The 21,214-nt window shown below is 43.0% G+C and overlaps 1 pseudogene; it reads left to right on the top strand.

Moving 5' to 3' along the window:
- LOC127232176 (ATP-binding cassette sub-family G member 3-like) overlaps nt 1–17,643 on the top strand; it is a 45,876-nt pseudogene extending 28,233 nt beyond the window's left edge.
- Nucleotides 17,644–21,214: the final 3,571 nt, after the last annotated feature.

Genomic DNA, 21,214 nt, shown 5'->3' with positions numbered 1-21,214 from the left:
GCCTACAACTTAAAACAAAACAAAAAACAAACAAAACACCCATGGGGACCTCAGGCTATATGTGATACAAAATAGAAGGTATAATTGTGTGAGAGTTGTGCTGGTTAGTTTATTGTCAACTTGACATAAGCCCTGGTCAAATCGAAGTTGAAACCTCTTCAGGGGGTGGTGACACATGCCCATGGCCAGCCTGGTCTGTGGTATGAGCTCCAGGACAGCCAGAGATGCAGAGAGAAATTCTGTCTCAAAAAAAGGCGGGGGCTTACTTCTGTTGAGAAAATGATGCCTTCAGATTCACTTGTATGCAAGCCTGGGGCAGGAATAATGGATTCTTGATTAATGATTGATGTGGGAGGTCCCAGCCCACTGTGGGCAGAGCAACACAAGGAAGGCCATCCAGGAGGAGGAAGCCATTAGGAGCAGGCCAGTAAGCAACTTTCCTCCGTGGTCTCTGCTTTAGCTGTTGCCTCCAGGTTCCTCCCTTGAGTTTCCATCTTGGATTCTCTTAATGATATAGACTGTGGTCAGGATGGGAAAGTCAAATAAGCCTTCTTGTCCCCATACTTTTCGATATGGTGTCTTTATCACATCAATAAAAACAAAACTTAACTAAGGGCTTATCAGGTGTGTGCTAAAGAGATGTGTGTGTTAAGGATATGTAACTTTCCAAAAGAGAAAAAGGGGTCATAAATAATTACAAACCCACATGGGAGATCTGAACTGAAGCCCTTTGAACTTTAATATACACTGGTAGGGATGCACCACCTCCTCAGATGGACAGACGCCCCCACCCTTCCCCATGCTGGTGTTGGTTGGATGAAGATTGTCTTAGAGTGACATAATTAAATAGATCTGTTTAAGATTAAAGTCGCTCTCAGAAGGGCTGGGGGCTCCTCTCCACATGAATGGTTCCTATCTTAGGAACCTATCTTAGGGAGTCCAGTGTCTCCTATCTTAGGGGGTCCACAGGCCTTCCCATCAGGGAAACTAAAGTCAGTTTTTCATCCGTTGTGTTTTGGATCTTTCCTCCACTTTGCTTCTTTTTAAGTTCTAAAGTTTTCACCCAGATGACTCTGCCAAAAATTCCAGCTCATGGTTTCCTGTTTGGAGACCACATGCTTCTAAAAAGCTGAAAAACAAAACAGAAAACAAATTGAAACAGAGCTGGGAGGCCCCTTTCCTGTAATGTTAACTGAGATCACAGTTCAGATGGTTAAAGAGGTGGGGACACATTATACTCAAGAGAGGCTGCTGACATCACTGCCCAGGGAACTGGACAATCTCAAGGAAAACTTTTATATTTAATATTTTTTAAAATACTGTTTTGTTTATTTATTTATTTACTTTTTCAAGATAGAGTTTCTCATTGTAGCTTTGGAGACTGTCCTGAAACTTACTCTGTAGACCAGGCTGGCCTCAGACATACAGATCTGCCTGCTTCTGCCTCCCAAGTACTGTGATTACTGCATGTACCATCACTGCCTGGTTTACTACTTTTTCAATGTTAATAAGAACTTGTTAATGGAACTAAAACAGCTTTTCTACTAACTGTTCAGTTTGATGAGTGTCTAGTCTTACCCTTACTTAAAAAACAAAAGCAAAAAAGGAAACAATAATCAGAAATATTTCTTGGATGGACAAGTACAAGTGTCCCAAGTTGGTCCCTTTTAGATCATTCAGGCAGCCACTAAATCACCCCAGAGGAGTAGACACCAGGAAATAAACAATTTGGCTGAAATCAATAAAGTAGAAAGTAAAAAACAATACAAAGAATCAATGTAACAAAGAGTTGGCTTTTGAGAAAATCAACAAGATAGACAAACCTTTATCCAAACTAATCAAAAACAGAAGGAGAACACACAAATTAACACAATCAGAAACGAAAAGGGAGACATAACAAAGGACCCAGAGGAAATCCAGACAATATTCAGGTCATACTTTAAAAACCTGTACTCCACAAAATGTGAAAATTCAAAGGAAATGGACAAATTTCTGGATAACTATCACTTACCAAAATTAAATCAAGAACAGATAAACAACTTAAATAGACCTATAACACCTATTGAAATAGAAGCAGTCATCAAAAGCCTTACAACCAAAAAAAGCACTGGCCCAGATGGTTCAGAGCAGAATTCTACCAGAAATTCAAAGAGCTAATATCAATACTCCTCATTGTATTCCACACAATAGAAACAGAAGGTTCATTACCAAACTCTTTGTATAAGGCCACAATCACCTTGGTACCCAAGCCACACAAAGACACAACTAAGAAAGAACACTACAGACCAATATCCCTCATGAACATTGATGCAAAACTACTCAATAAAATACTGGCAAACTGATTCCAAGAATACATCAGAGAAATCATGACCAAGTAGGCTTCATCCCTGGGTTGCAGGGATGGTTTAACATACGAAAATCTATCAACGTGATCCACCATATAAACAAACTGAAAAAGAAAAAACACATGACCATCTCCCTATTTGCTGAAAAAGCCTTTGACAAAATTCAACACCCTCTCATGATATAAAGGTCTTGGAGAGATCAGGGATAACAGGAGCATACCTAAACATAATAAAAGCAATATACAGTAAACCAACAGCCAACATCAAACTGAATGGAGAGAAGCTTAAGGTGATTCCTCTAAAGTCAGAAACAAGACAAGGCTGCCCTCTCTCTCCATATCTCTTTAATATTGTACTGGACATTCTAGCTAAAGCTATAAGACAACAAAAGGAGATCAAGGGAATACAAATTGGAAAGGAAGAAGTCAAACTTTCACTAGTTGCAGATGATATGATAGTTTATATAAGCGACCCAAAAAACTCTACTAAGGAACTCCTACAGCTGATAAACACCTTCAGCAAACTAGCAGGAAACAAGATAAACTCAAAAGAATCAGTAGCCCTACTATATACAGACAACAAAGAGCCGGTGAAACAAATAAGAGAAACATCACCCTTTACAATAGCGACAAACAACATAAAGTATCTTGGGGTAAAACTTACTAAACAAGTGAAAGACCTATATAGTAAGAATTTTGTGTCTTTAAGGAAAGAAATTAAGATGATACCAGAAAATGGAAAGATCTCCCATATTCTTGGATAGGTAGGATAAACATAGTAATAATGGCAATCTTGCCAAAAGCAATCTACAGATTCAATGCAATCCCCATTAAAATCCCAGCACAATTCTTCACTGACCTTGAATGGATAATAATCAACTTTATATGGAAAAACAAAAGACCCAGGATAGCCAAAACAATGTTGTACAATAAAGGAAATTCAGGAGGCATCCCCATCCCCAACTTGAAGCTCTACTACAGAGCTATAGTCCTGAAAACAGCCTGGTATTGGCACAAAAATAGACAAGTAGACCAATGTAATCAAATTGAAAATCCTGATATTAACCCACACACCGACACACACCTGATTTTTGACAAAACAGGTAAAAGTATACAATGGGAGGAGGAAAGCATCTTCAACAAATGGTGCTGGCACAACTGGATGATGGTGTGTAGAAGACTGCAGATAGACCCATGATGTCTATCACCATGCACAAAACTCAAGTCCAAATGGATCAAAGACCTCAACATTAACCCAGCCACACTGAACCTCTTAGAAGAGAAAGTGGGAGGTACCCTTGAACAAATTGGTATAAGAGACCGCTTCCTGAACATAACTCCAGTAGCACAGACACTGAGATGGGCAATTAATAAATGGGACATCCTCAAACTGAGAAGCTTCTGTAAGGCAAAGGGCACAGTTGACAAAACAAAACGGCAGCACAGACTGGGAAAAGATCTTCACCAACCCTACTTCTGACAGAGGGCTAATCTCCAAAATATACAAAGAACTCAAGAAACAAGTCACCAAAACACCAAATAACCCTATTAAAAAGTTGGGTACAGAACTAAAGAGAGAATTCTCAACAGAGGAATCCAAAATGGCTGAAAGACACTTAAGAAAGCGCTCAACAACCTTAGCTGTTAGGGAAATGCAAATCAAAACAACTCTGAGTTACTATCTTACTCCTGACAGAATAGCTAAAATTAGAAACACCAATGACAACTTATGCTGGAGAGGATGTGGAGAGAGGGGAACACTCTTCCACTGCTGGTAGGAATGCAAACTCGTACCGCCATTTTTGAGATCAGTACGGTGATTCCTCAGGAAAATGGGAATCAGTCTACCACAGGACTCTTAGGCATACACCCAAATGATCCTCATCCATGCAACCAAGACATCTGTTCAACTATGTTCATAACAGCATTATTTGTAATAGCAAGAACCTGGAAGCAACCTAGATGCCCCGCAACTGAAGAATAGATAAAGAAGATGTGGCTCATTTATACCAGGGAATACTACTCAGTGTGTGTGTGGGGGGGGGGGGCAATGGAATCTTGAAAGTTGCATGCAAATGGATGAAACTTGAAGAAGCCATCCTGAGTGAGTTAACCCAGTCACAAAAAGAGGAACATGGTATGTACTCACTCATATGGATTTTAGACACAGAGCAAAGGATCACCAGCTTAAAATTCACACTGCCAGAGAAACTAGGATACAAGGAGGAACCTAAGAGATTCATACAAGGTCTCTCACAGAATTAGAAAGGAACAAGAGATCCTGAGCATATTGGGAGTGGGGGGCAATGAGTGGAGAGAGAGCTAGGAGGAAGAGAAGGGGAGGAGAGCAAAGCATGTGGGACTAGGAAGATTGAGTCGGGGAAATAGACGAGAGAGAAAGAGACAGACAATGAGAGAGAAAGAAAAAGTGAGAGAGAGAAAGAGACAGAGAGAGACCATAAAAGAGGGAGCCATTATAGGTTTGAAGAGAAAACTGACTATAGAGAAATGTCTAGAGACCTACAAGGATGACTCCACCTAACAATTTGATCAACAGTGAAAAGGCCACCTTAAATGCCCTTCCCTGATAATGAGATTAATAACTACTTTATATGCCATCACAGAGCCCTTATCTAGTACCTGTTGGAAACAGAAGCAGATACCCACAGCTAAACACTGAGCCGAACTCCTGGAATCCAGTTGCAGAGAGGGAGGTGTGATAAGAAAATGGGGTCAAGACTAAGCTACAGAAACTCACAGAGATAGCTGACCTGAACAAGGGGAGCTAATTGACCTCCAGACTGATAGCTGGTAAAACAGCATTGTACTGACTCAGACCCCCTGAACCTGGGTCTCAGTTAGAAGAACTGGGCAGTCTAAGGGACCTCTGACAGTGGAACAGGATGTTTCTCTGGTGCATAAGTAGACTTTGAGAGCATATTCCCCAGGGAGGGATGCTCCCTTAACCTAGAGGCAGAGGGGAGGGCCTAGTCCCTACTCCAAATGATTTGACAAATTTTGATTATCTCTCCAGGGAGATGTCACCCTCCCTGTGGAGTGGGGGTGGGTGGAATGGGAAGATCTCGGGGGTATTGGAGCAAGGGAGGGAGAAAGAACTGGGATCGATATGTAAAATTATATACATATATATATATATACATATATATATAAATTCTCAAAAGGAACCTAACAATACCTCATCCCCTAAAGGAAATAAACAATGTTGGTAGAGTTCACTTTGTTTTGACTTTTGATAAGTGTGCTTATAAAACTGATGTAGAGACTGAATGCTCAGGTAAACTGTGTTACCTGTACAGCATGTGCACAAGGAGTGACTGCTACACCTGTGGGCAGGACGTCCCCTGGTTCAAGTTTCCTTTTCCTTTGAGTGGGACCCTGTCCTAGCAGAGCACATGGCATGTTGTCCTCTGTATGAGAGAAGGACACATGGGCAGTAAAGTGTGCCAGAGTCTGTTGCTCTTGTTCCCGGGTGTGCAGACAGGCCCACTGAAAGCTGCTTATCAATAGAGATGAATTATTCCTCACACATCAGGGGGATGGGTTCTGTCACCAATGGTGGTGACACCCCCAATGGTTGGTGGTACCTCTACTGTTGTGTTGTTCTGAATTGTTCTGCTAATCAGGGTCTTTTGTATTTCCATGCAAAACTTAGTATTGTGTTTTCAATTTATGTGAATTGTATTATAATTTTGATGGGGATTGCCTTGAATCTGTTGATGGCTTTTGGTAGGATGGGTATTTATCCTACAATCTTTAAGCATGGGAAGTCTGTCTATCATCCAGTATTTTCATTTTTTTTTTTTTTTGGTATCTTTAAGATTTCATTGTACAAGTATTTTGTTTAGTCAGATTTATTCCAAGATTTCCCCTCCACAATTTCTTGAGGTTTTTGTGAACGAGATTGTTTCCCTCATTTCTTTTATACTACATTTGTAATTTGTACTTGAAAAAGCTCCCAATTTCCCTTTGTTTGCCATGGCTTTGCAAAGAGTGAAGAATTCTGTTTCTGTTCAGAGTTAACTGAAGAATGTTTTAAAGAGCTAGCTGGCCCTGAGCAGAAATGCTCAGAAGGATGAAGGGTAGAAGGGTCTTGTCTAGAATTCCTAGTCACTGGACTGGTTCTAATTCGAGGTTTTGCTCTTCACAGTTTTTCTGTGAATATATTCAGGAAGCCTTCTACCTGGACTTTCAGTCATTCCATACATTAACATTCCTCATTATGGATTCACAGTAAGTTGTCATGTCAATCACTGTACTTGGCTTCTCCAACTGTAGTTGGAGATCATTTTTTTCAGAAAGGATTCCCAACCCAGTCCTTTCCCCAAATGTAATCTCTAACCAGCTGCTGCCCAGGAGTCTCCTTCCAGGAGCTAAACATGAGGACTGTCCTGTTGGTTTTAGCCAAAGGCCAGTGAGTCATCTTGGGTTTTCACCAGTCACTTGTTATTTGAGAGAAGTAAGGGTGAGAAAATCCCAGGGTAAAGAGAAAAGCTAGATGGTATTATGAAAAGCATACAGTTCTGATTCTGCCCAATAAGGAAATAATGGAGAATCGGGAACTTTGATATCAGGAAACTAAAGGAAACAGAAACCAAGTGATCCCCACAGCCAATTAGCTTTTGCCGAACTTTCTTTGCAGTAAAGTGTGTCTTAACAGACTTTCTTATTCCCACAATCACAACTGCTTCTGATGAAAACAAGAAGTGGTATTGTTTCAATTACAGTGTTTACATGGTTATGGGCTGGGCAGAGAAGGAGGGTGCCTAAGGTAATCTAGTTAGAGTCCACCTCTTAGCAGTGGGGAAGCTCCTTCTTTTCAATCCTAAACCTCCTGAGTGGGGGAGGGGCACAGCTTTGCTGGGCAGACTGAACTTGGTGGGGGTTGTTTGTTTCAAAGTATTTTTTAAATGACAATTGAGATTGAAATTGATGTTATAGCTGTGTTTATTGTTTGGAAACCTAAAATATTAAACTATTTGTCTTTCCCTGTTTTTGTTTGTGTTACAGGCTTTGCAGCACAATGAATTCTTGGGGCAAAACTTCTGCCCAGAACACAACAGAGCAGAAATCAGTAGATGTCAGAACTATGTAGTGTAAGCTGTATTTCAGTGGGGACAAAGCATGCTCCTAGACTTAAAGGGGAAACCTATCCATTCAGGATTTACTCTCTGTCCCTGCCCATTCCTCACAGTGAGTCACTGTAACCAATGCACATGTGACTATTTCCATCCTTCTGTTCCCTGTGCAGAAGGGTTCTTTTGGGTCTTTAAAAATGGTTTTGGTGTTTTGATTGTGGGCTTGAGATCCTTGCTTCAGAACATTTGAGTCTGACATAGGCTGCTCTGATAGTTTATATGGTCATACAGTTTGCACATGTGTAGATTATGGTTCCTGTGAGCAGAGCCCAAGAATATCAGGGCAGCAAGGCTCAGCTGTGCCTGCCAGATTCCAGGGTCTCCTCTCTGCCTCACACTCTGAAAGATTTCAAGACAGCAAAGGTCAGTGTGTGTGTGTGTGTGTGTGTGTGTGTGTGTGTGTGTGTGTGTGTGCGTGCGTGCGTGTGTGTGTGTGTGTGTGCGTGTGTGTGCGTGTGTAAAATGTTCTATCTACCACAGGATATGTCCTGCGATTAAAAAAGAAAAATAAAACCCATATATTTCACTATTTTGAGATGGAAACATTTTTGTTTACTGCCATTAAAATAGAAACAGTTTTTAATAAAATGTAATTGTATTGTTTTAAAGTTACAACACCTCCTGTGTATTTAGATATTTGAACTCGGCTGCCTTTGGAGTTCTGACAGTATATGCCTTCAGCTGTTGCCACTAAGAGCGCCACCTGTGCCTATAAAATATGTTCAATTTAAAAGGCCCTGCCATGCTCCCATCTCTCTGCCTTCTTTCTCTCCCTTTCTCTGTCCCCACATCTCTGTTTCTCTCTGTCTGCCTGTTTCCTCTTGTCCTCTGCTCCTGTCCCTGCAGGCTGGTCTCCCCCTCCCCTCTCTGTCCCCCTTTTTAATATCCTCTTCCCCTAATTAAAAAAAAGAACCTCTGCTTGAACTCTGTCACAATCATCTTTCTTTGTTGAGCCAATTTTCAAAAATTACAACACCTTCTGTTTCTATGATAGTTCTCATTGATTATATTTTGATATATTTTGAACATGACAATATATTAAATTTCTCATGGATGTTCAAAATAATAATAATAATAGTTATCCAAATTATGTTTGAATTATTAATAGGAAAGCAAGTATGTGTGGATCTTATTTCCTCTCTCCTGGTGTGGTGTGGCGCTTTTCTAATAGAAAGTCCTTACTAGTTTCTTATCAGAAGGATGGGGATTGTGTTGTTGGTTGTTTTTGCTCTTTTGGGGGTGGTAGCACCCAGCCCCCAGAGAAATCAAATATGGAAGCTCATTCTTAATTGTAAATAGCAGGCCATAGCTTGGGTTGTTTCTTGCCAGTTTTTCTTAACTTTAAATTATCCCATCTACCTTTTGCCTTTGGGCATTTTCCTTTCCTTACTTCTGTGTATCGTTCTTTAACTCTTTCTCTGTGGCTGCTGGGTGGCTGGCCCCTGATGTCCTCTCCTTGTTCTCTTGTCCTGCTCTCCCTCTCCCTTCCTCTTTATCCCTCTGTTCATATTTATATTCTCTGCCTGCCAGCCCCACCCTTTCCTTTCTCCTTCCTAGTTATTGACCTAGCAGGGCTTTATTTGACCAATCGGGTGTTTTAGGCAGGCAAAGAAACACGGATTCACAGAGTTAAACAAATGCCACATAAGGAATGCAACACATCTTTGCATCATTAGACAAATGTTCTAAATCGAAAACCAATGTAACACATCTTAAAACGATATTCCATAGCATGATGAGTAAAATGAAGCCAGGGCAGGCCATCTATAGACCTCATACTTAAAAAAGGATTGTCCTCACAGGAGGAAGATATCTGCCCTTTCAGCAGATTTGGTAACTGCTAAATCCTAAGAGATACAAGGGATGGAGATACACAGGGATGGAGACACACAAGGATGAAAATACACAGGAGATAATTGTGTAATCAGAATTTTTATCAGCAGCTGCTGTTCTATCCTGTGTCAGGGCTTCTGCATCCTGCTGTGCTCCAACTGCTCCCCAGGCTCTGCCAGTAGCCATGGGCCATAAGGGATGTTCCATAGCTCAGCTTACATGGTTGTCCCAGCTCTCTTAGAACAAGAGCTGATGTCCCGCGCTACCGTCTCGCCAGCAAGAACGACGCGGCACACAGATAGGATCCTTCTGCGATAATAGCTTTAATGCTTCTTGAGAGGCAGAGCATAAGCTTACACCAACTGCAGAGCGAAGACCCCGGGAGCAAAAACCCACACCCTTATATAGAAACTCAGCCTCGCTTAGGATGTGTCACTCCCTGACTGGTTGCTCGCTCATCAGGCCAAATGACGCCACGGGAGAGGCGCGGGAGAAATCCCCTTGCACACGCGCACAGGCTTATTTATGCCAACCGCCAGCCGGATGCTAGCGCCATCTTGTAATGGAGAATGTAGGGACGGCTCCCTACATCTCCCCCTTTTTTCTTATTTAATGATAAGGCTTTATATTTTCACAAGCAAATAGGTCACCCATATGTTGAGGGATAGAGGCAGAGGTCGTACCTTCCCAAATAAACATTAAGACCGTGTACAAGAGTCGCCATCAGGCTGTTAGCTTGACCCGAGGCGCTCTCGACCTGTCCTCTGCTGTTTTTCTGGGAAAGGGGAACTAGGGCAGGTAACCCTTATGCAGGACAACGTGCCTCCCAGAGAGGCCTGCCTATTGAGCAACTCTCTGTGCGATGCCTTGCTCAACATCCCTCATGGGCTGCTCAAGCCAGACACTCTACCCTGTGCAATGAGCCTAGGCTCCGGGTGTGCAAGAGCTATCCGGCCGGCGGCCTATTGCTTAAGCATAGACAGCCAAACATCAGCTGATGTTCCGCTATCAAGTGCGGCAAGTGCCTGGGCGATAACCACCTATCTCTTTTTGCCTGATTCCTGAGTTTTGCAAACCAGCCAAAGAAGCAACAACAGATCACAGTAGATGGCTGCAAAGAATAATCCCACCCCCACCCATTCCTTAAAATAGGAAACAGCCGAGGCAATCCAAGATGATAGGCCCTCTGTCAGGGACAGATCGAGGCGGGTGGAATTAATCTGGATAATAGCGGTCCTCAATTCTCGGAGGGTCTGTTCAAATTCTGCGGTCCAATTCTGTAACATGAACTGAGAAAGACTCTTAGACAAATTAGCTGCTTTGGTAAAATTTTCATATTGAATGGAGGTGACACATAAACCAGGGAGCTTCTGCTCACAGCCCAATTGGGCCAATTGCCATAATATGTCCAACTGCTCCTGTACTAAATCTATACGTTGGTTCACCAACATCAAGCCCCCCTGAATTTGAGTATTGGCTGAAGTCTGTTTATCCAGAGCCTCCGAAACTGTCCTTAGGCAAAAAGGCTAGACCCAGCTCCCTATTGGTGGCAAAGAATCGGGGAAAGACCTGAGCATTATACATCACCGGCATTGGAAGTGAGAACGTTGACATGATTCCCCAACGAGGCTCCCCTTGGACAGCTGGGATGCTGAGTATCATCAGTGACATCAGGGGGAGCAGTCGGCTCCCCTTTTTCTTGTCCTCGGGTCTCCACATCTTTCTGCTCCAGGACCATCCGAGTGAGTCTTTCTGGGACCCAGAAAGGATTTTCTTCATTCTGTGGGAAAACACAAACAGCTCCCCTGGATCTTATTAGAATAGGATCCGGGCCTTTCCATTCATTGGTTAACACATCTTTCCATTTTACCAGTTCCTTAGGTCGACATGGGTCTGAGCAATGTCGCTCTGCCGCAGACCGACCATGTTCATCCATGTTTAAAAAATTCATGGTGAAAAGTGCCATTGCTATAGCCACCCGTGGCACGGGGGCAAACCCATCATTATTCCCCCTTTTTGCTTAAGGAGATATGATTTGAGTGTGCGATGTGCACGCTCAATAATGCCTTGTCCTTGAGGATTATATAGCAAGCCCGTGACATGTGTGACTTGCATTTGTGCACAAAACTGTCTGAATTTTTGAGAAGTATAGGCAGGCCCATTGTCAGTTTTTCAACATTTAGGCTTACCCCAGGCACTCCATGCCTCAAGACAGTGTTGAATCATGTGGGAGGTTTTCTCCCCAGTGAGTGGTGTGGCATGGAGAACGCCAGAGCAGGTGTCTATTGATACATGCACATATTGTAACTTTCCAAAGGATGAGACATGGGTCACATCCATCTGCCAAACCTGTAAGGGCTGAATGCCTCGAGGATTAATTCCAAAATGGGGTGCAGGCAGAAACTGACAACAATGTTGACAATTGACAACAATCTCATGAGCCTCCTTCCTAGTGATGGAAAAACGGCGTCGCAGGGTTTCAGAAGTCACATGAAAATTCTTATGAAATTCCTTGACAGCCTCTAGTGGCGGGGCTAGAACCATGGCAACCAATCTAGTTGCTTTGTCAGCCAAATCATTACCTAAGGCCATGGGTCCTGGTAGCCCGGAATGTGCCCTTATGTGAGTAATAAAGAAGGGCTGCCCTCTCGCAAGCAGACAATTTTGGATGTCCAGAAAAATGATTGCAACCTTGCTGGTCATTTTTATAATGCCAGCCGTCTCTAACAATTTTACAGCATTAACTACATAAGATGAATCTGACACGATGTTCAATGGACCCTGAAACCTTTGTAGTACTTCCAAAACTACCATGCATTCCACCACTTGAGGCGATGTTTCCTGAAATTGTTTGGAGTATATTTTGCCCTCTACCACAAAAGCTCCCAATCCTGTCTTAGACCCATCAGTATACACCACCAGTCCATTTTTAATAGGATGACTTGAGGTAATTTTTGGAAAAATCATAGGCTGGTTAAGGGCAAATTGTAAAAGTGGATGTTTAGGATAATGATTGTCTATCTTTCCAACAAAGGTTGTGACCAAAATAGCCCAATCATTTGAAGTAGCGGCAAGGGTGGCAACCTGTACAGCATTATAGGGTACAATCAGCAAATTAGGTTCAATGCCGAAGTGCATGAGGGAGGCCTTTAATCCTCTCATGGCCAGTTGGGCCACCGCATCCAGGTACCAATCAATAACTTTCATGGGAGAAGCATTAGGGTGTATCCATAATAAAGGACCTTGTTGCCATAATACTGCGGTCGGAAGCCCTTTTGTCCTGAACACGCATAGAGTAATCGGTTTATTTTCCTCTATGCGTGACAATTGAGCCATCTGTATGGCTGCTTCCACCATTAGTAAAGCCTGTCTTGCGGCGGGAGTCAATTCTCTTGGGGGTGCAATGTGGCTATCTCCCTCCAACACATCAAACAAAGGCTTAAGCTCGGCGCAGGGAATTTTTAGAAAAGGTCTGAGCCAATTTATGTCCCCCAATAACTTTTGAAAATCATTAAGAGTATGTAGATAATCCTTTCTGATTTCTAATCTCTGCCACACAATCTTATCTGGAAAGATCTTGGAGCCTAAAAAATGTCCAGTATCCGAGATTTGTACTTTATCTGTGGCTATATATAGGCCTCTCTTCTCCAATGCTTGCAACAATACAGGATATGCCAGTTTTAAAAGATCAAAATCTTTATGACATAGCAAGATGTCATCCATATAATGCAACAGCATCAGAGAAGGGAATTGTCTTTTAACTGGGGCCAAGGCTTCATACACATACAGCTGACAGATGGTTGGACTGTTTGCCATGCCTTGTGGTAAGACCTTCCACTGAAACCTCTTGTCCGGTTCAGCATGATTTATAGATGGTAAAGTAAAGGCAAATCTGGGTCTGTCATGCTCATGTAAAGGTATGGAAAAAAAACAATCCTTAATATCCACAATCAATAGCGGCCAAAATTTGGGAAGTGTGGTAAGCACCGGTAGACCACGTTGTATGGGGCCAAAAAGCTGCATTTGCTCATTATTAGCGCATAAATCATGAAGCAAGCGCCATTTTCCAGATTTCTTTTTTATTACAAAAATTGGAGTATTCCATGGTGAGATGGAGGCCTCAATATGGCCTAATTTTAATTGCTCCTCTATAAGCTGATTCACCGCCTGTAATTTTTCAGAGGTAAGCGGCCACTGAGGAACCCATACCGGATCCTCCGTTTTCCAAGGTATGGGTCTTGCTGCCTCAGTGGCGCCTAGGAAAAACCCAGACCCTGTCTATTTCTATTGGGGTTAGGAGCAACGGGCTCAAGGTGCCCCTGTTCATAGCGGTCCAAACCGTTGCCCTGCCGATATCCCATCATGCCCATGATCCCCTGAGTCTGTGGTGAATATTCATTTGTCAGCATCAGTCCCATGTCTTGCATGACATCTCGTCCCCAAAGATTCACAGGCATCGGTAATACATAAGGAGTAAATTTCCCTTTTTGACCCTCCTGGGTTCTCCAGCTAAGGGGGGGCGGCACTGATAGTGGGGCAGGACTTATAGCCAAGACCCTGTGTGACGATTCCACCATTGGCCATGTCTTCGGCCACCAGTAGGAGGAGACAATGCTCTTATCAGCCCCGTGTCCAAAACGCCTTCAAATTTCTTTTCATTTATCCAAAGTGTAGTTTTTGGCCTACTATTTAAAGACATGACCAAATAGGCAGAGTCCGTTCCTGAGGACCCCATTTGTTTTGGGACACCATCAATGGGCCCATGTTGGTTATCATGAGGTAGGAGCAGCAATTGTACAATCCTGTCTCCCTGACTGATGGAGAAAACCCCGGTAGGGCTTGAGCATAGTGCCTGTATCTCGGGGGTGTGGGCATCATCCACAATTCCTGGATGTACTATGAGCCCCCATGCTATAAGGGAGCCTCACCCAAGGATCAATCCCATAGTGCCTGAAGGCAGAATAATTGATTCTAAAGGCACGGGCTGAATACCCATTTGGGGCATTAGTAAGATTGAGGAGGCGGCACGCAGGTCCATTCTGATGGGTCTGCTTGGCCGCTCTCCTGGTTCCCTTCCAGAGATTTGACAAATCGGTTCCCATATCTTCGAGGGCCCTGGGACCAAGGGCCCGTCTGCCCGTTTTTTGACACCTCAAGGGTCGGAGCCTCTGTCGGAGGGAGGAGTCTCCCTTTAATGTCTCTAACAGATCTGCATTGCTCCGCCCGATGGTAGGCTTTGCCACATCGGGTGCAGAGGCTCGCCCTAGGGGCGTTGGACATTTTACAGTCCTTTTTTATGTGCCCTGGTTTTCCACATCCAAAACATGTCTTACCGGGAGGTTTTTTGTTCTGCCTTTGCGCCTGGATAATTGCCGCCGCTAAACCTGTTTTGCTCAGAGGCCCCCCTATCTCCCTACATACCCTGAGCCAATCCTGTAGCCCCTTATTTTTTCGAGGTGCTATAGCGGTGCGACATTCTTGGGTAGCTTGTTCAAAAATCAATTGTTCTAGCAGGGGCATAACTTGTTCAGTATCCCCGAAAATGTGTTCTGCTGCTTCTGTCATCCTGGCTACAAAGTCTGAGAAAGGTTCCTGGGGGCCCTGCTTGATCTTAGTAAGCTGACCACTACCCTCCCCTTTACGGGAGAGTGACTTCCAGGCCTTAATGGCTGTAGCTGAAATTTGTGCATAAGCTCCCCAATGATAATTCATTTGATTATTAACATGAGGGCCCTGCCCAGTGAGTAATTCAAAAGTCCAGGCTTGCTGCTCCGGAGTTATTGCAGCAGCATTAGCTCTTGCCTGTGTTTGGGCCGCCTCATGCCAGAGGGCCCTCCATTCCATATATTGGCCCATGCTGACCAGAGCTGCTTTTGCAATCGTCTCCCAATCTGCTGGAGTCAAATGATACAGGGCCAATCTTTCTAGTTGAACTATGGTAAAATTTGCTGTAACTCCATATTTTCTGACTGACTCCGCCAATTCCTTTATTTGATTATAATCCACTGGGGCGGCCACTCTCCCTCCGTCCGCATTCTCGAAAACTGGAAATGCGAGGTGTAATGAAGCCAGCTTTCTTCTGACCCCTGACGGGATTAAGGAGAAGCCTTCTCTATGGGATCCTCGGGTCCCTCGGTTATCAAGCTCATATGGAGGCGAAGGAGCAGAAGGCAATAAAGCAGAAGGCTTCTCGTCCCCTTTCTTAATAGTAATAGGAAAGCCAAAATCATTATCGGGGTGGTACCTTTCCCCTTCATATCTGGCGGCCGCTTCCTCCAAGTCAGCCTCCTCTTCCGTGTCCAAGACATCAGACTCTTCGGACTCAGAGGGGCCTTCAATACCCGGGGCCTCCAGATATAACTTAGGATAGAGGCCGCTTGAGCTCTCCCTTTTCTTTAGGTCTTTCTTTTTAGACCTCCTAAGAGATTTCTTTGGTTTCTCCTCCTGACTATTTTTTCTAGAGGGTCCTTTTTCACTTTTAGTTTCCTTTTTGCGCGCACCCATCCTCTCGCTTTGTTCAGCTTCTGATAGACTATCCTGAAACTCGGTTAAAATCCCTTGTCCCTCTGTAATAGCAGACTTACAATCCTCATCCTCTAAACAATTTTCTATCATTGTCCAGATGGCCATAGAGCTAGGCCCAAGTTCTCCATTGGCCCAAGCACGCTCAAGATTCCTTCCTAACTTCCTCCATGAGGCCAATGAGAGAGAGCCCGAGACCGCGAACCAGGGAGCTACACTGTCTACATCCTTGACAAATCGCTGTAGGAGTCAGTGAGATAGCTTCAGATCCCGCTGTGTAAGGATTGATTGCAGTGCTGTAACAGTGGAATGCGTAGAGGCCATGGCTGCTCGACGGACGCCCGCGGCTTATCTATGTCGGTCTTACAAGCATTGGCACCACACGAAACCGAAAGTGGATCTGGACTGCCTCGCTTTTTATTTACAAAAAGACTTAAGAGGCGCAGTGTACCACGGCTTATCTACGTCCGACTTAAGTACAGAAATCTCCTTAGCAGCAGCCTCGATGGTAACAAAAGAGGATCAACAGAAAGAGAATGAAAGCGATACCAACCAATACTAAAGCCTCTACGGACCCCTCCCACAGCTCCGGCAGATTCAACCCAAAATCAAAGATGTTATGAGGATCAGTCATACCTTACTGAACTTACCTCCTCGCAGTTCTGAATCCTCCCAACTCGAAAGTTGGGGGTCTTCGATGGTGCTGACGATGGATTGGTCGAGTTCCCGGGTTTCGGCACCAGTTGTCCCGTGCTACCGTCTCGCCAGCAAGAACGACGCGGCACACAGATAGGATCCTTCTGCGATAATAGCTTTAATGCTTCTTGAGAGGCAGAGCATAAGCTTACACCAACTGTAGAGCGAAGACCCCGGGAGCAAAAACCCACACCCTTATATAGAAACTCAGCCTCGCTTAGGATGTGTCACTCCCTGACTGGTTGCTCGCTCATCAGGCCAAATGACGCCACGGGAGAGACGCGGGAGAAATCCCCTTGCACACGCGCACAGGCTTATTTATGCCAACCGCCAGCCGGATGCTAGCGCCATCTTGTAATGGAGAATGTAGGGACGGCTCCCTACAAGCTCACAGGAACTAACTGACTCCTGACAGAAACCTTTAGTCTTCTCTGGTCCTCCGTCTAGATTTTGATGCTGTGTTCTTTTGCATGACTGTCTACTGAGTCATCTGAACTGCACAGAGCTTTGTTCTCTTAGAGTGTCTGTGTATGTCACTGGGAAGCTGAGGTTTTTCACATCAGAAGAAACAAGTGCTTCATCCATGCCTTTGTCCTTTGAAGAGAGAGCAGCATTGTAGATTGAGAAATGCATGTCATGTAAGGACAGTGAAGACTGCAAAGTTGGATCTTAGTGCAACTTTATAAATAGATGTGACAGCTGCACCTCTCTGGATGTTTTTTGAAATTAACAAAGGGAGCTTATATAAGTAGTGTAGATCGACATAATATATAACAAAATTGTTTAAGTTCATCATTACAAATATATAAGGAAGAAATTTTTAATGATGTGTTGAAACTATGTGTTTTTAGAAGGAAGGAACAGTGAGTGTACTGAATAAACTTTGACATTATTTTTGTGTGTGTTGAATTACAGATGTACTACAGAAGAATACTTGGCAAACCAAGGTATTGATATCTCAACATGGGGCTTCTGGAAGAATCACGTGGCCTTAGCCTGTATAATGATCCTCCTCTTATCAATTACCTATGTGCAGTTGTTACCTCTTAAGAAAAAGAGATGTTTTTAAACCATTGTTCCACTTTCTTTGAATTAATCTGACATTTTAAAAAATAATAAAACTTTTCTGGTGTCTGTTTCAGTGGAGCAGCAGGTAGCACTTGAATTTCAGGAGTTTGGTCCACAAGAATGGGCGGCACTGATGGGCCAATCCCGGACAGGCAAGGCCTCAAGGGCCTGCTTCACAATGTCTCTTGTCCTGCTGTGCCTTTACATATTTGATTTTTGCCCTCTTTCTCTGGTAGTTGGCATGGTGTGAATGGGGGGTAGAGAGATCCCCACTACCTTTAATGTAATGTGATATTCTCATGGAAATATCCAGGCATCTTTACCTGTGGGTAATTACAAAGATGATTTCCTACTAAGCAATACTGTTTAACTGAAGTAATGATTTTGTACAATAATAGTGATAGTTTAAATAGAATTTTGAAGATTAAGGGTATTACCAAGTGTAGTAAGGGATTATGATAGAGGTTAGTTTAGTGGGACAATTAATACAGGTAAGGTAGGATATGGTGTTGCCCCACCCCTGATAAAGCAGGGGCTGCAGAGGATAGAAAATAGGACCAAGGAAATGTCACACAGCTAGGACTGATGAGCTTCTCTTGAGGAACCCTTTAGACTGTGTCTTAGGTTAATGATTAAGGAAAACAATGAGTCCTGGTAATAAGCTCAAGTTCTTTTTGATATTGGGAAATGTGTTCACAGATTTCAGTGTGCATCATAGATAAAACAAAACTTTAATAATACTTCATGTGACTAGAAAACAAAGAACTGGATCGTTGGTTAAGATAATTGGACAGAACCCTAAACATAAAAAGTTCAACTAGTCACCTGTTTTTTTTGTTTGTTTGTTTGTTTGTTTTTTGTTTTTTTGGCAATTATAAAAGCTACTGTAAACAGTTACAGCTAAAAGGATCTATGAGAACTCTAAAAGATAAATGTTCAAATGTATGTGGGTTCTTTGGAATAATTTGCTTTTTACCTGTAATATGTAAAATATTAACTATGTAAGGGAAGTTGGAAACATTTTTTTACTTGTATTCATTGTAATCATTCACTTAGAAATACAGTGTAACTAAATTGTAATTTTTATATTTCTTGAAAGATTCTGCTGTAAAGGAAAAATAAGGAAGTTAGAAGGAAGACATCAGGATGTAGAGAAAAAGGAATTCCTCAGGAAGCACTGTAGAGGAAGTCATCAGGAACAAGACAGAAGGGAAATATCAGGGTAGAACAGAACAGAGAAAGAATAGAGCCAAACAGGAAATGGGAACAATAAAAAAAAAATGAAGAACTAAGCTTTGGTCCTCAGAAAAGTCCTCCTGTGTCTTTTTGTCTGTCCAGATGTTTACTTGCTCTGCATCTCCAGTTTGGTTTCTCTGACCTGGTGAAAGCTTTGCTATGCTATCCATCAGTACCCTAGGTGAGATCATGACATGCTGGAGAGGTTCTGTGTGTGTGTGTGTGTGTGTGTGTGTGTGTGTGTGTGTGTGTGTGTGTTGTGTGTGTAAGACAGATGGGAGAGAGAGGAAGAGACAGTGTGTGTGTGTGAGTGTGTATATGTGGTGTGTGTGTGAGAGTATGTGTGTGTGGTATGTGTGTATGAGAGAGTGTGTGTGTGTGGTGTGAGGGTATATATGTAGGTGTTTATGTATGGTGTGTGAGACAGTGTATGTCTGTGGTATGTATTTATTTATGTGTATGTATGTTATGTGTGTACCTGGGGGTTGTATGTGAAAGTATGTGTGTGATGTGTGTGTGATGTTTGTGTTTGAGAGACTGTGTGTGTAGTATGTGTGGTGTATGTGTATGTGTGTATATGTGTGTGAGAGTGTATGTGGGTTTGAGTGTGTGTATGTGTGTATAATGTATGTGTGATTGTGAGTGTGAATGTGTGTTAAGTATGTAATGAAGACTTTTCCCTGTGTGGTTTCTACTATAGTATAAATCAGAAATGCTATTTTTTTAAAGTTCACAATATAGTAACAAAATAAATTACAAGTAGTCTGAGATCCAAGGTAATCTTATTAAGTATTGCACATTAGTTCAACTCATCGATAATAATTATGAGAGGCAATCAATCAAATTTATTTTTCCTGGAAAAGGAGAACAAGTCCTAGAATATCTTTCTTTATGCTTTTACATTGTCATCTTTACAGTGAGAACATAATGTATCATCTAGCAAATGAATCTATCATTAGCCATTATCTGGTCCATAAGAAATGTACCAATTCTGTTTTAAAAACATGAATCTAAAATATGCTATATAAACCTATGCTACTTCTAAGGTTAAACAAATCCATGGACTTAGTGTGGTGGTGCATGCTTACAGTGTCTTCAGTTGGGATTTGGAAGTATCAGGAGTTCAAGGTCACCCACAGGTAGCATGTTTGAGGCTACGCTGGGGTAAAAAGTGAAACAAAAACAGACAAACACAACACCCCACATAATGAGTAACCATAAAAACATCTTTGGTATCTTATTAGAGTTTCTGTTGCTGTAATGGAACACCATGACCTAAAAGCAAGTTGGAGAGGAAAAGGTTTGCGGTAGAATACTATTTTAAGGTGTGTGACTATTGTTTATGCAGCATTTGTTTAATTCTGTGAAGCTGTGTTACTTTGCTGCCTAGAATACCTGGTGGTCCTAATAAAGAGCTGAACAGCCAGCAGTGAGGCAGGAGCAAAGATAGGCGGGGCTGGCAGGCAGAGAGTATAACTAGAAGGAGAAACGAGGAGGGGGAGAGAAGCAAGAGAACAGAGAGGAGGATGTCAGGGACCTGCCACCCAGCCACCCAGCCACCCAGCCACCCAGCCACCCAGCCACCCAGCCACCCAGCCAGCAATGGAGTTAGAAGGAAAGTAAGATATACAGAATTAAGAAAGGTAAAAACCCAGAGGGAAAGGGTAGATGGGTTAATATAAGATAAGAAAAGCTGGCTATAACAAGCCAAACTAATATCTAAAAATGAACCTTCATGTGTGAGTTATTTGGGAGCTGGGTGGTGGACCCCTCAAAAGGGCAAAAAAGCCAAAAGAATAAAACAACACAAGGGTGTATTTGGCTTAGACCTCTACATCACTGCTCATGACCTAAGGAATTCAGGACAGGAACTCAAATGGAGCAGGGACCTGGAGGCAGGAGCTGATGCAGAAGACATGGAGGGTGATGCTTATTGGCCTGCTACTCAAGGCTCCATCAGCCTTCTTTCCTGTAGATCATCATCCCAGTGTTATCTGTAGAGAGCTGTGAAGTGCCACGCCTTAAAGATGGTGCTAGCTTCAGCCTTCAACCTTCCAGATGGTGAGCGCTCTCTGTTGTAAACAAGTCCTTATTTGGCTAAGCCTGTTCAGCTTGCTTGCTTCCATATAAGAGCAGCCTATTTGCAGGGTCCACGTGGCTCATTAGGGTTGGTCAGGGCAAAGGGATGTAAGCCTATGCGGGCGTTTCCCCGGGGTTAGAAGAAGCTTGTTCAAGGATCTTGATTAAACTGCTAGAAGATCTCCCCTGAGTTGTGTCTTCCTTGCTGGTCGAGGTTGGTCACGACAGTTATCACCACCCACAAAGGCTGGACCCTCCTCATTGATCATGTAAGTAAGAA

Source organism: Phodopus roborovskii, unplaced genomic scaffold, assembly GCF_943737965.1.
Source record: "Phodopus roborovskii unplaced genomic scaffold, PHOROB, whole genome shotgun sequence".
Classification (NCBI taxonomy): Eukaryota; Metazoa; Chordata; class Mammalia; order Rodentia; family Cricetidae; genus Phodopus; species Phodopus roborovskii.
This window is presented reverse-complemented; position numbering and strand designations above follow the sequence as displayed.